The sequence below is a fragment of the Pelodiscus sinensis genome, chromosome 3 (genome assembly GCF_049634645.1).
Source record: "Pelodiscus sinensis isolate JC-2024 chromosome 3, ASM4963464v1, whole genome shotgun sequence".
NCBI classification, from domain to species: Eukaryota; Metazoa; Chordata; order Testudines; family Trionychidae; genus Pelodiscus; species Pelodiscus sinensis.
This window is the reverse complement of record NC_134713.1, coordinates 7,820,182-7,835,267: the sequence shown is the minus strand read 5'-3', so window position 1 is coordinate 7,835,267 and position 15,086 is coordinate 7,820,182. Positions and strand designations below refer to the sequence as shown.

Genomic DNA, 15,086 nt, shown 5'->3' with positions numbered 1-15,086 from the left:
AGAGGAGGGGGGTTAGGTGAGAGAGCACTTGCAGAACACAACTCTACCCAGGAAATGTTTGTGTATTTGCTTTGTATAGATTTTATCAATATTTGTTGAGTATGTAGGAAATATTCTGAATTTCATGCATCAAAGCCTATGACAGAGCCTTCTTCTGTTACGTTTAGGAGTTACACACATTTAGGTTTTACATAAATACAGCAATAGCCTTGCAGGAAGTTTATAAAACCCCTTTATTTCTTAGTATGCAGGAAGACAGCACAGAAATCTAAAAGTAGAGAAAGGAATTATATTGTAAATCGTATTGAGACCAGCATGTTTCCCTTCAGAGCCCCCTTGCCTGCAAGCAAATGCCAGGACAAAATCTTGAACATTGAACATTTTAGCTTGCAATTTTAGCACAGTTCTCAACTCACACTTTCCTCACAGGTGGAAATGTTCCAGCTGGGTCCCCTCCAACTGCTGACTGGAACTCAGGAAGCTTCCTTAATAGGTACCTTCCCATTGCACTGATGACCACACCTGGTTTTGGGAGAGGCAGGAAAATATGGGTGTGCAGATGTGGATGGGCGAATTGCTCCAGAGAAAGCCTGAAACACTCTCCTCCACGCAGTAACAATAAAGGCCTCTGCTTCTCCTTCTGCTGCCAATAAACCCCATCTTTTCCCATTCAGCTGGGAGCTGCAGTAAAACAGGGTTGACATTTAGGGAAGAGTCAATTTGAGACACCAAGTGGAACTTTCCCACCCGGTATCTACTCTTCATCCCTCAGGAAAGCTTGCTTACTAGATGGTTGCTACCGACCCTCAGTCATACATTCTGCCTACAGAACTTGCTGTTGCTGCCTCACGATGCACCTATGTGAACACCTGGGTGGGACAAAATAAAAATGAATGAACCCTTTTCAGTCTTACCCCTCTGAAAATATTTTTTCCCTTGGGAAAGGTGGGAATCAGGAAATAATGAATTAAGAATCAGAGGGGTATCTGTGTTAGTCCGAATCTGCAAAAACGATGAGGAGTCCCGCGGCACCTTATAGAGTAACAGATTTATTGGAGCATAAGCTTTCGTGGGCAAAGACCCACTTCGTCACATACATCTGACGAAGTGAGTCTTTGATCACGAAAGCTTAGGCTCCAATAAATCTGTTAATCTATAAGGTGCCACAAGACTCCTCATTGCTTTTAATGAATTAAGAATTAACTTCTCCTAAATTGCATTAGTTGTGCTGTGTCCTTTGATCCACATATTAGAAAGCCATTTACAGGAGTGATGTCTTTATGGTGATATGAATTCTCAGACAGAGGATGGCCTTCCTTTGCTGCAGTTTGACCTTGTCGAGGACTCTTAAAGGAGCCAGAGTTTTCTCTACATTGATAAACCTGCTTGTCAGATGGACTCTCTTTTCAAAATGGGGGTTTGATAAAAACGACTTTTTTATTTTTAAGGTAAATACACAGGGCTTGTCTAGTTTTGGAAACACCCGTTCTTAGCTTGTAGGCATGTAGCCAGACACAAACCCCATCTTGTTTTTCCACAAACCCCATCTTGTTTCCCCCCCCCCCCCCCAGAGAGCAAGAGAAAGGCAGTCAGCCTTTGATGCCCTGGGAACACAGGTGTGCTGCCTGTCCCTGACTCTACCATAAACAGAAACCAGACAGTAAATGGGCTAGCTGACGACCTCCCGTCACCCTGATGGCTAGTACCAGTAATTGACATGCCTGCACTGTCCCAGGAGAGGAATCTTCGCCCATCACATACCAGAGGTGCCCATTGTCTGCATTTTCCCAGGTGTAAATTATGCTTTGCACCCTTCGTGGGAAACTTGGCATTCAAAGCCATTTTTCCTAATTGGCCACTTGAGCCCAGGAAGAAGCCTACATGACCCAAGGGGTATAAAAGAGGTTCAGCAGCCCACCCCATTTGAGCTCCAATCATCTATACCTGCTGGCAGGTATTGATTGTCTCCCGAGGTCTGTGGGACGCCCAACCTCGCCCTACTTCTTCCCGAGGGATTGAGAGAAAGACGCTGGCCACGCCAAGTCTGGAACGCAGGGGTGAGAATATATACCTGCTATGTGTCTATTTTGCATGCATTTAATAAGAGCTCAGAGAACCAAAGGGTTTCATGGTACCTGTAAGTGACTTATTAGTGTAATTTCTGTCCTGTCCTTTGTAGTGTCTGTGTTATCTGTAACACAGTAGTAGCATTTAACAACTAAGTTTATCCTGTAACAATAAATAGTAACTGTTTAAGCTTTAACCTGACTCCTTCAGTTACTGTAACAGAACCAAGCACAATTTAAAAGAACTTCAGCCGGTCATAAGGGACTCACTGCCCTGACCGTCGGCTGACAGAAGTGGCGTAGTCGGCAGGATTGTGCTACTGGTTCACATACAGCAACATGAAGCCTGTCATGATAGACATGGATTTTAGTGGTATAGAGAAAGGGTTTGCCCAGGAAGGTTGGGGCAACCCCAAATGGGATAGAGAAATGTTAGGAAAGGATTGGAGAAATCCTGAGGAGTTGTGGGTGCAGTTCTGTAAGTATAGAACTGCCTGCAAGCTAAAGAATGGGACAAAGCCTGAGTCTGTGGAAAGGAGCCACTTTCCATTTAGCAAGGAAAACAGGATCAGGCCCAGACAAGCAGGCAGAAATGGAAAACAGGATCAGGCCCAGACAAGCAGGCAGGTGACAGATAAGATTGAAAGCCTTGTGGTAGAACTGAGAAAAAGACAGTAAGTACTGGAAATCTAAATCCTTAAAGCATACTTACAAGAGTAATATCTGAAACAAGGCCAGTTTTATTTTAGAGATAAGAAAGTGTTTTAAGAAAAGAGAAACAGAGAATTTAAACTCTGCAGAGAATGGAGAGAATTGAGCAGTTGTGCAAATGCTAAAATGGCGTAGATAGAAAATTGTGGTTTCTTTACAGTCATTCTAAAGGGAAAATGGGCCCTTTTTCCAAAGGAATGTCTGTAAATAATCCAGGCAAATTTGACTCAAATCTGAACATTTGATTATAGATACTGCTAAAAGAACTCTAAAGGGAGGGGGTTCTATTGGAACTGAACTACCCCATTGAATAAAAAGGGAATGTAATTGTTGTACAGCTATGTAGAAATAGTGTAAGAAAGGTTCAGAGAGAATGTATGTGTATCTCTGTGTATATATATATATATATATATATAGTGTAAATAAATGAAGTTTTCAAGGTCCAGTAATCTTGTTTGTAGGTTTAAAACAAATTGGTTTGGTAAGACCATTTTAGTCCAAGTTGTTTAATGAAGGTACAGGAAAACTGTAAGCATAAAGAAAGAGTTACACTATATGCAAAGTTTAATGTGGCTAAGTAGTGTTGTAAACAAAGATTGCACACTTTCCTGTAACATGCCATGTACACTATAGAATGAGTAAAAACTGCAAAAATGTAAAAGCCTCTGCTGCAGAAGTGGAGAGGTAGAAATGCATGTCCCTCAGTACCCAGACAGAGCTAGATTCCCTTAAGGATGGGTGCTGAGAGTTAAGCAACTCTCAGATGTATTTATTTTTTTTCTTCCCTCAGGAATATGCATAAGAAAAGGACCAGGAGGTATGAGGCTTAGTAAACAAGCTCACCCTCCCTTACCAAATCAATAGTAGACAAACATGTGTCATTGTAAAAAGTCATTTAGCAGGAATTAGGATGGACCATAAGAAGGGGAAGGCAAAAAGTTTGGAGCCCTATAGGCATAGTTGAAGGAATAAGGCAGACATTGGAAAGTTACTAAAAATGAAAAACATTTTTGAAAGAACAAAGCAAGTGATTTGAGGGAATGTAAAGATAAAGGTGGACTCCATGGGAGTGTGGAAGGAATTAAGCAATGGTAGTAATATGTGAAGGGAAATCTTGTTTTAAAATGACACCTTGTTTCTTTGCAGCCTCTTAACAATGTGCAAACCATCTATGCAAAGAAACAATCAAATGTAAACATTTTGTCTATGGACACCTTTGTTAAATCTGCAAAGGAAAATTAAGGATTCTACTAAAACTTAATTGGTTAACTGCATAAAGGAATGAGCTCTCTATATTGTAACTCTATTTTGTGGATTTCAAATTAACTACCGTAGTTTTATTTTGTTTTGGATAATGTCCTCTTGCTTAAAATTGCAAACAAACAAGGCACAAATTGGTTAGTGCTTCTGTTGGGCATTCAACTCTTAAGGACATTTAACTTTCTAGAAACCAAATTATTAGTTTAGAAATTCAAGCTTTGAAACTTAACCTTCTCTTTCAAGGCTGAGTTGATAACACTTTTGGCTTGCTTTTAAATTCAACATTATATGTAAATACAGGCTGCCTGGTTACTTCAAAGGAAAGTGGACAGGGAAGGCTGTTGCTGTTTCAGCAGACACATCCACTGCACCCCTGTCCACAAACTTAGAAGGAACAGCTCAGCTTGCAGAGCTGGCAGCAATCAATTAGCTTGTGAGGCAGGGGCCAGTACCATCTACACTAACTCCTATGCTATATGGGCTGGAGCCACCCAGTGGATAAATAACTGGGAAATAGGAAAGCCTGTTTGGAGATTGGAATATTGGAAATGGATATACCAGCATGCAACCCCACATGCCTTAAGCATAAGTCATGTGTCCAAAAGAATAATACTCTAGCTGCATAGCTAAATAACCTAGCAAATGCAGCAGTACAAATTTTTGCTGCCCAGGTGGATTGGGAACGCCTGTACATTTGGCTACATAAAACCTTGGGACACACAGAGAGCTGGTGCGGCAGGCACATGCCAGGGGGTGGCCTATCACCCACAAACAAGCCAGAGATCTGGTACAAGCTTGCACCCTATGTGCTGAACTCAGAAAACATATAACAGAAAGGCAATGATTTGCCAGGCTAAAAAATAGAAAAATACTATGGGCAACCTGTCAAGTAGAGTATATTGGTCCACTGCCCAGCAGTAAGCAAGGGTGGGAGTATGTTTTAACTGGAGTAGAAATTGTTTCAATAATTGGTTTTGCTTACCCAACCTGATGGACAACAGGGTTGTCTACGATCATGGGACTAAACCGTTTAATAGCCCTTGTCCCAACACCCCAGTTTTGGGACACAAACCCATGTACTGCACTCCTATAAGGGAAAAGGAGTCTGGACAACTGCAGGATGCTGGGCTAACACCAATAACAATTACTAAGGCTTGGATTGTATCCAAAACCGGCAAACCTTATGTTTTCTTACAGGAAACTGAGGCAATAGCCCTGAACAGTGCTCCAGTGGGATGGATCCTTCCCAATGCTGGTGTGGATCCGGGACACCACCATGAACTTTTTGTATATATATACCGCTTGCTGTTGTAGCGCTTGCAACCACTGTTGTTAGTTACAGACTATTAAAATGAGACATGGTACTCCAACTCGCCATGGTCCTCTTCCTCATCCCAACTGCTACTGCTGTGCCTGAACATCTTACTTGACTCCTCTACTGGACTGGGAATCGAGTTTGTCCCTCTCAGCCCAAATGACTGGTGAAACAAAGTGACATCTTCCGATGGGAACCGGTATGGTTCGATGACAGCGACTACCACAATCCTCTAAATAACTCTGGGGGGAGGTCAAGAGGGGAGGCAAGGGAAGTGGCAACCAACGGTATGGGATAAGACATGCTGTAACTAAAAATGTAAAGCCTCATGGCTAGATTGTCTAGCCCAACACCTAGGACTTTCGTTAACTCCCTTCCTTCACTCTATTGTAAATACTATATTAACCATTTTACTTGTTGTAATTGCTTGCTGCATGCTTCTATGTATTGTTAGGCATTTTGTGTACACTGCTACCTCCTCTGCACAAATCTGGTATATGGCGTTGGGAAGCGATCCTAATCAATCCCTTGATCCAAATTATCTGATCAGACCCTGCTGATAGGGCGATTTTAGCTTCCTCCAAGGAGGGCAAAGGGTGCTGGCATCACCACCATCTTGCATTCTGGGACATAGTGAGGCGTGTCAAGGGGGTGGAATGTAGCCAGACACAAACCCCATCTTGTTTTTCCACAAACCCCATCTTGTCCCTCCCCCCCCCCCCCCCAGAGAGCAAGAGAAAGGCAGTCAGCCTTTGATGCCCTGGGAACACAGGTGTGCTGCCTGTCCCTGACTCTACCATAAACAGAAACCAGACAGTAAATGGGCTAGCTGACGAACCGGGACCTCCCGTCGCCCTGATGGCTAGTACCAGTAATTGACACGCCTGCACTGTCCCAGGAGAGGAATCTTCGCCCATCACATACCAGAGGTGCCCATTGTCTGCATTTTCCCAGGTATAAATTATGCTTTGCACCCTTCGTGGGAAACTTGGTGTTCAAAGCCATTTTTCCTAATTGGCCACTTGAGCCCAGGAAGAAGCCTACATGACCCAAGGGGTATAAAAGAGGTTCAGCAGCCCACCCCATTTGAGCTCCAATCATCTATACCTGCTGGCAGGTATTGATTGTCTCCCGAGGTCTGTGGGATGCCCAACCTCGCCCTACTTCTTCCCGAGGGATTGAGAGAAAGACGCTGGCCACGCCAAGTCTGGAACGCAGGGGTGAGAATATATACCTGCTATGTGTCTATTTTGCATGCATTTAATAAGAGCTCAGAGAACCAAAGGGTTTCATGGTACCTGTAAGTGACTTATTAGTGTAATTTCTGTCCTGTCCTTTGTAGTGTCTGTGTTATCTGTAACACAGTAGTAGCATTTAACAACTAAGTTTACCCTGTAACAATAAATAGTAACTGTTTAAGTTTTAACCTGACTCCTTCAGTTGCTGTAACAGAACCAAGCACAATTTAAAAGAACTTCAGCCGGTCATAAGGGACTCACTGCCCTGACCGTCGGCTGACAAGGCATCGGTCATTGAAGCATTAAATTCCACCAGCTGGTAGCCATACAGGTTCTTGGTGGTGGCATCAAAAACCTCCGAAAAGAAATGTATTTTACCAGGGTGAATTTGCAAGAGGTTGTTTCTCCAGCTCAATGTCACCGTAGCAATAATTGGCATCATGTGATTATGGTAGGGCTTCTGCTTTGCTAGAGTTAACATTTGCCGCATGTTTCTTTTTACATTTTGTCTGTTGTCGGCACTCTAACACCTCTGCAGGTTCTTGGATCACCGTTAAATGTGGTGTCCTTCATGGGGGACCATGTAGTTGTAACAGAGGGCTAAAACTGTGGCCATTTGACCGAATGTTCCTGAGATGCAGCCTGTAAAACTGCTGTTGTGTTCCTTGAAGTTGAGAGATTTTTTGTTGTTGTCAGATAGTGATGAATCCAGATCTCAAATGTTTGCATGGAAGCATCCAGCACTCTGAGGTTAACCTTTTAGAGAATGTCTCTCACCCACCAGCCTTATGGGGAAATTAAATTAAAGGTTGAATTGAAAAAGATATTCCTTCTCTTCATAGGTGTGTGTACACATGCAGACCTGGTTAGTCCACTAGTGCCTTTATTTACTTCTCACCACCCACCCCCCAGGCAGGTACAAGAGTCCGACCCACACCATGTCTTCTTGTATCAGTTCTTTCTATCGCATTCTGCTTCGTGGGCCAGCCTGGCCCGTATGTACCCAGGACTACGCGCACCGCCTCCAACAGCAGGGAGAGAGGGGTCCGGGCCTGCCCTCACTCATGGACCCCAGCCCAAGGCCCTAAGGACACAGACCTGTTTTGGTCCGGTCCGGCTGATGGGCTTCCTGCCTTAATGCGCCAGCCCGTAGGCTAGAATGCCCTGCCCTGAGCTGCTTCCTCTCCCCTTACCTAGTCCACAGACCAGTCAGTGTTGGGATGTCTGTCTTGCCCCTGTGTCCCTTCAGGGCCTTGTCTGCGGTTCCTCAGGGATTCCCTGGGGGTGCGACCCATCGCTCCATTCCTCCCTCCCCCCCTCCGTGAGCGTCTGCTCCTTTTGAACCCTGGCACCCTGGTGTTGCATCATACCCGGGCACCTCTCCTCCCAGCTGTGTCGCAGCCCAAGAGCATGCCGTGCATGCTCTGTCCATGCTCCGCCCCTCCCGCCTCTGGCCGGGGCCAGGGGGTTTAAAGTGTGGGGTTGCTGCGCCCCATCACAGTGTGTCAGAAGCCTCCTGTTTTAAAGGATGCACCAGATAGCTGATTCCTCTGAGCTGCATGTGTGATCAAGGGAGTTAAAATTGTTGTCAGCCTCTGAAGTTTCAGCCATGCTGAAGAGCTCCAGACAGTAGCCAGTGTCAGTTTCAGTCCATCGAGGGCAGATATTTTGAAAAGTCTGGATGGTATACCACTAAAATCTGTCCAAGGCTATTTTTTGGGGAGGGGTTGAATTTAAGGAAGGTCAGCAGCACATTAGGTTAGCCTGGGGAGGAGAACTTTAGGGAGTAGAAAAATGGAAGGGAAATGTGCCGAGAAAACCTGGATCTACACAGAAGGGAGGCACACAAATGTGGATGTGTGGTAGAGAGATGAGAGGACTGGAGGACTGGTGAGTGGGAAAAGGAAAGACCTATGAGAAAGTGGGAGAGGTGAAAATTTCTTTCTGCAGGTGAGTCAGGATTTTGAGTATCTATAATCTCATCGGGTGCCTGGGAGATAGAGTTGCCTGCCTGTGTCTGTCAAGGTGTGTGTTTGTATTATCCAAGGCCACCAGATATCCTTGTATTTGTCTGTACTCACAGAGGCCATAGGATTCCCCCAAATCATTCAAAACACATATATTAGAAGAAAAATCCAGTCTCAATTTAATAATGGCCACTGACAAAGAAGCCACAAAATGCATGTGTGATTAATTGCTATTTCCTTGAAGAATTTACAGCTAAGTTCCAGTAAGAATTGTCTAGCTTGCATTCTCAGCCAGTGTTTGGAGAATGTCTACGTTATTCCTTTGTCTGCTAGACTGAAGAGCCCATTGTCAATTCCCAATTAGGTCCAGTACTCACAGACTTCATCCAGTTGCCTTTTCACTTTCTCTTTATTAAGCTAACTTCATTGATCGTGGTTAGTCACTAGGGGGCATGTTTTCTGATCAGTCATTTTCTTGGCTTTTTTCTCCAGCCTTCTAAATTTAGCAAAGTCCTTCTTTAATTGAGGAGACCAGAAATGGACACCATTTTCCACCAGTGATTGCAGCTGCAACAAATACTGAGATTCCCCTGTTTCTGCAGCCAATGATCACAGTAGAAGCTCATTCTTTGTGGATTAATACCTTAATCCACCAAATCTTTTTTCAGAGTCATTGCTTCCGAGGATCGAATCACTTTCCAGGGTCCCTCTATACTCCTAAATGTCAACATTCATACCAAGCTGTTTTGAATATTGAAACATAGTTTTGCTTGAGTCCACTTTATTCAATAGTGGCAATAACTGGATATCAGCGCTGTGTCCACTTCATTATTGAACCAGTCCAGTAACATCTATTTTGGTCCACAAACTTCTTCATTGATGATTTTGTCTCTTTTTTCAGTTCTTGGACAAAAATGTTAAACAGTGTAGAGCCACACACAGATCACTACGGAACTCCAAACAAACATATGACTGTTGTTTCCAGAACGAGCCTGGGATTTCCCCTAAAGAGGAGGCATGTCCGGGAATGAAGTAAGATGCAAGAAGGTGGAGTGCTATGAAACCAATTTGTCAGCTGTCCTTTATTATGAATGTAGCCTTGAACATTTTATGGTTGCATTTGTCCTGAGCTAATTAATGAAGGTGGGATTGCCAGAAAGTAGATGTGACACATATAAATCATTCCACTTTTAAATATACAAGCTGTGTTCAGAAGCCAACATGTGGTTATTCTAGTTGGTCTCTGATAAATGCAATCACTTAGTATTGGAATCACAGGCGGTACATGAGAAGAGGGACAAGTGGGAATAGGTGTGAGGAAGACAAGGTGTGGACTTAGATACAGAAGAGGGGCGGAGGAAAAGGTGGGATGGGAGGGAGAATAGGAGGGGTAATCAGGGAGACCAAAGAGTAGAAGAGAACAGTTGAGAGGGGCTTTTTTTTTGAGTAATGGGAAAATTGTGTCTTGTATTTTTTCCTCCAGTGGACACCTAGAAGAGTCCAACCTTTCTGCATCCCTCTATGTCTTTCAGCCTGGCTGCCATGTGTTGTTGGATCTGCAGGTCCCTGCTTCTCCTGACCTGTCTGAACCCCTTACCCTGTAAAAGCGACAAGGAGTCCTGTGGCACCTTATAGACTATGTGGGAGAAAGTCAAATAACTCCAATTGTGTCTAAGGGGGGACTGTGCAGGAAATCAAAACTCTCTAAAAGAAAACTGCTGTAAGGGTTAAAAGTTGTCCAGGCCTCTCTCTTTCTCTCTGTAACAGAGAAATCATCTTAACTCTAATCAAGACCCTTACAATGCCTCCTATCTCAACTTCATGGAGACTCCTAGTCTGTCACAAATTGTCATGTAAATTCTTACCTTTGTCACAGTTCGCCTTGTAGACTCCTCACTCAAGTTCTCATGTGCCTTTGTACTGTAAACTTACTTCTAGCACTTCTGGTGTGAACAGAAACGTCTCAGAGTACCTCTGCTGAGACTTTGATATGTTAAAGAAAACAATCAACAACTAAACTATCTGAACATACTGTATAAAGGATCCCTGAAACTCTCTCTCAGGGCTGCTGCTGCTCTCACTCTGGTAGCTGTCAGCCTGCATGCATGCATACTAAAGTTTTCCTTCTAGATTTCTCTCCTGCTTCACTGCTTTGACCTCCTGCCTTGGACCCTTCTGGGGACTCTGTACCCCAGGGGAGCGAGATTTCCCCAACAATTTGGTGTCAGAAGTGGGATGGCTTGGAACTCCAGTTGGAAAGGCTGATGATGGGGAATGGGAACAGACTACAGCGTGCATCTGGAGGGTAAGGGATCCATTTAAAATCCCCCAGTCCGCCTCCCTGTTCTCGTCACCAGCTGGACCGGCTGGCGGTAAGAGTCATCTTTTGCTCCAAAATTTTCTTTAAGAGGCTTGAGGGAGATTTAAAAAAAAACCACTGGGTACATCTAAATAGGGGTTGGATTTTGTTGCTGACTGATTGGTGGTGAGTCCAAGCGCATGGTTTTGAGTGAGTGAAGTCCGGAACGGGACGGCTGCCGCACCAGTGCTGTCAGTGTCACTGAACAGCTGCTGAAAGCAAGGGCGGTTTCCCCTGGCACATAAGCAGTGTAAGTGAAGCTGACAGTTTGTGTGGACTCCCACACTATCCTTGGAGAGGGTAGTGTTGCTGGACGCCTGTGCTATCCTTGGAGAGGGTAATACTTTTGGGGCTCCTGTGCTGTCCTTGGACAGGACAGTGCTAACATGGGTGGGATTGTTCCCTCGAGTATGTCTCCGACCAAGGGGAAAGGTTTCTCACAGCCTGGGACTCCCTTGTCTCAGATGATAAGAATTTACAGTCAGCTACGTAATTGCCGACAGGTTTGAAACTAAGGAGACTTAAGAAATTAATGAGCATTTGGAATGGCTATACTCAGGGGAATTCCCAGAAAAAATGGCCACTAGAGGGTAACTTTGACTTACAAAAGCTTGCTTATCTTACAGTTTTCCTCGAGGAAAAACATCCTAACCAGATGGAATATTGGTGCCTCTGGGAGGATGTGGCAGAAAAAAAAATAGAATCAGAGCATTATGGCTAGCCAAAAAGATTCTATTGAAAAGCTGCAGCAAGAATTGGCTACTCTAAAGAAACAGCTTGATTCCCCAGATGTGCCATCTGCACCCCACCCCACTTTGGACCCTTGTCACCTGAACATTCTTTCCTGTTATCTCTCTGTTCTCCTGTAAAACTTATGGGACGTGACTTGTTGTGTAAATTGGGTGCAAACCTTCTCTGTAGAGAGGAAGGGATATTTGTTGACCTTCCGCCCTATAAGGCTCCAAATTTGATGACATTACTTCTCACAGAGGAATCTGATGAGACCTCAGGACATACACCACTCCTGGAACTCTCACATGTCCCAGAGACATTGGGGCAGCCCATGTGAATGAAGTGGGGTTGCTAGCCTCTGCAACACCAGTGCAAATAACATAGGGTATGTCTACACTACCCTCCTAGTTCGAACTAGCGGGGTAATGTAGGCATACCACACTTGCAAATGAAGCCCGGGATTTGAATTTCCCGGGCTTCATTTGCATAAGCGGGGAGCCGCCATTTTTAAAACCCCGCTGGTTCGAACCCCGTGCACCGGTGGAACGAGGTGTACCGGTAGTTCGGAATAGGAATCCTAGTTCGAACTACCTAGTTCGAGCCCCGTGTAGCCGCGCTGCACGGGGTTCGAACCAGCGGGGTTTTAAAAATGGCGGCTCCCCGCTTATGCAAATGAAGCCCGGGAAATTCAAATCCCGGGCTTCATTTGCAAGTGCGGTATGCCTACATTACCCCGCTAGTTCGAACTAGCGGGGTAGTGTATACATACCCATACAGACACAACAAGCCTTTCCCAAGGGTACCCCTGTATCTATTGTCTAGGGAGGCACAAGAGGGCATTAAGCCTGTAATCTCTTCCCTCCTTGGACAAGTGATACTTGTTTATACAACTTCACCATGTAATACACCTATACTACCTTTGTACAAGACCTAAAAGCCATCAACAAGTTTGTAATCCCTAGATTTCCAGTAGTACTTAACCCTGTTACTATTCTTTCCTCTATTCTACCCATTTCTAAATGGTTCTCTGAAATAGATTTATGTTCTGCCTTCTTTTCTATTCCAGTGCATGAGAATTCCCAATTTCTCTTTGCGTTTTCCATTCAGGGTCGTCAATTAACCTGGACATGTTTTCCCCAAGGTTATTGTGAAAGCCCTACTCTGTTTTCTCAGTTTTTAAAAGCTGACCTTAATTCTATCCCTCTTCCCTGCAGCTCTGTGTTGGTTCAGTATGTTGATAATGTGTTAATTGCTAGAAAAACTGAGAAAGGGTGTAAAACTGATAGCTTGCATGTGTTAAAATGTCTTGCTGGAAAAGGTCACAAGCTTATCCCTTTAACTCGTGCTTGCCTTTTAGCTTCTGGACAGTCTGCTGCCATTTATACTGACTCAAAGTATGCTTTCTCTGTCTGTCATGCCACAGGACAAATTTGGAAACAACGAAGTTTCCTTACCTCTTCTGGCTCCACTATCTCTCATGGTCCCCTTATCTCCCAACTTCTTGATGCCATTCAGCTACCCACATCCCTCTCTATTACCCATTGCCCGGCTCACACAGGTGCCACTGATCCTGTTTCTCTGGGTAATGGGAGTGCTGATGCAGCAGCAGACATGCAGCAGCACATGGACCTCCGGCTCCCTTTCAGATTCTGGTCTCTCTTTCTCTCTCCTGTTTCTTTGCAGGACCTGATAGAACTAAAGCAAGCTGCTCAACCTGCAGAGAGAAACCTTTGAGAGAAAGCAGGCTGCTCCTTATCCCCTGCTGGGATAATGGTTGCACCTGATGGCCGCCCAATTGCCCCAAGATCTCTCACACGGCAGCTTGCTCAGGTGTCTCATCAGATGACACACATGAGCAACAGGGAGGTGGCCTCACAGATCCTAAAACAATGGTACACCCCGGGTGCGCACCTAGAAGCTGCAAGGGTATCTAATTCATGTGTGATTTGTAAGCAGTTTAATGTTGCAGGAGGAGACTCATAGGCTAGCGGCCACACAGAAAGAAGAAACCTAGACATAAAACGATGGTTAGGAAAGCTTGCACCTGCAGGTGAAGGAAGCCCTCCCAGTACCTACTGATGTACTGTGCCACAACATCCACCCAGGCAACTACGTGTTTGTGAAGGAACGTTGCAGAAAGAACTGCCTGGCAGCCCGGTGGGAAGGACCGTTCCAAGTGCTGCTCGTCACCCACACAGCAGTAAGGAGCACCCCTCGTGGATCCATGCAAATCAAGTACACCGAACTGCAGATCCAACAGAGCTGATTGACCCCATCACCCAACCCCTCCCCGGAGGAATCACCTGAGGACGAGGTTCAGCAGACCAAGGCGGCAGACTCTCAAACCAGACTGTTACCAAACGGTCCTCCACCAGGAGCTTCAAGGTATAACCTGAGAGGTAGGACTGTGCCAGCAAAGACCTACAGGTGAGCCTGGTGCCCTGTAGCTCTTACAAAGGGGAATCCTTTCCAGTATTGAGCGAACTAAGAGACTACGAAATCTCGAAGAGTGCCTGCAGAGGCAAGCCAAACAATGCTAACTAATTAAGCTTAGTTAAAGAGACTGCTTTGCTAAGTGCTAGCTAATTACTGCATTAGTATTATCCTTTCTACTTTAGAGATTTAAGATACTATAATAGGTTGAGGATTGTTTTCCCTCTTTTCGTAGTCAGAGTAGCCTTAGTATATAACTTTCCCCACCCTATCAGGAAGCCCTGCAGAAGATTGTGTCCCTCCCCAATGCAAGCGATTGTTGGATATGTGAACAGTTTATCAAAGTCTCTGAAGGCCTTTTACCATTACAGTTTATCCCAAATCCTGCCTCCCTGTGGACCAGACCTCTAAAATTCAGATTTACTGGTAGTCAGTATTCTACAGGAGAGCGGGAGTGGGTAGATGCCCAGAATGATAACACTGTATGACTGTGTCTAGACTGGAATGTTTTTCTGCAAAATCATCTGCTTTTGCAGAAAAACTTGCCAGCTGTCTACACTGGCCACTTGAATTTCCGCAAAAGCACTGACGATCTCATGTAAGATTCTCAGTGCTTTTGTGGAAATACTATGCTGCTCCCGTTCGGGCAAAAGTCTTTTTCCGAAAAACTTTTGCGCAAAAGGGCCAGTGTAGGCAGCTCAGATTTGTTTTCCGCAAAAAAGCCCCAATCGTGAAAATGGCGATCGGGGCTTTTTTGCGGAAAAGCGCGTCTAGATTGGCCACAGACGCTTTTCCACAAAAAGTGCTTTTGCGGAAAAGCGTCCTGCCAATCTAGACGCTCTTTTCCGAAAATGCTTTTAATGGAAAACTTTTCCGTTGGAAGCATTTACGGAAAATCATGCCAGTGTAGACTAGATGTAGCCTACCTGGAGTACATAGTCATGGGGGGAACAGGCAGATTTGGCGTAAAAATCTGATTGCCTCAGGGATTCCCCTAACTCAAGC

At 44.8% G+C, this 15,086-nt stretch overlaps 1 long non-coding RNA gene across 1 annotated transcript in view; it reads left to right on the top strand.

Annotated features, from left to right (window-relative positions):
• Window positions 1–11,986, top strand: part of LOC142827737 (uncharacterized) — a 39,374-nt gene extending 27,388 nt beyond the window's left edge. Inside the window, exons 4-5 of the long non-coding RNA XR_012902453.1 lie at window positions 9,459–9,589; window positions 10,090–11,986. This is a non-coding gene — a long non-coding RNA (uncharacterized LOC142827737). The remainder of the gene's footprint in view (window positions 1–9,458; window positions 9,590–10,089) is intronic.
• The last annotated feature ends 3,100 nt before the right edge of the window (window positions 11,987–15,086 follow it).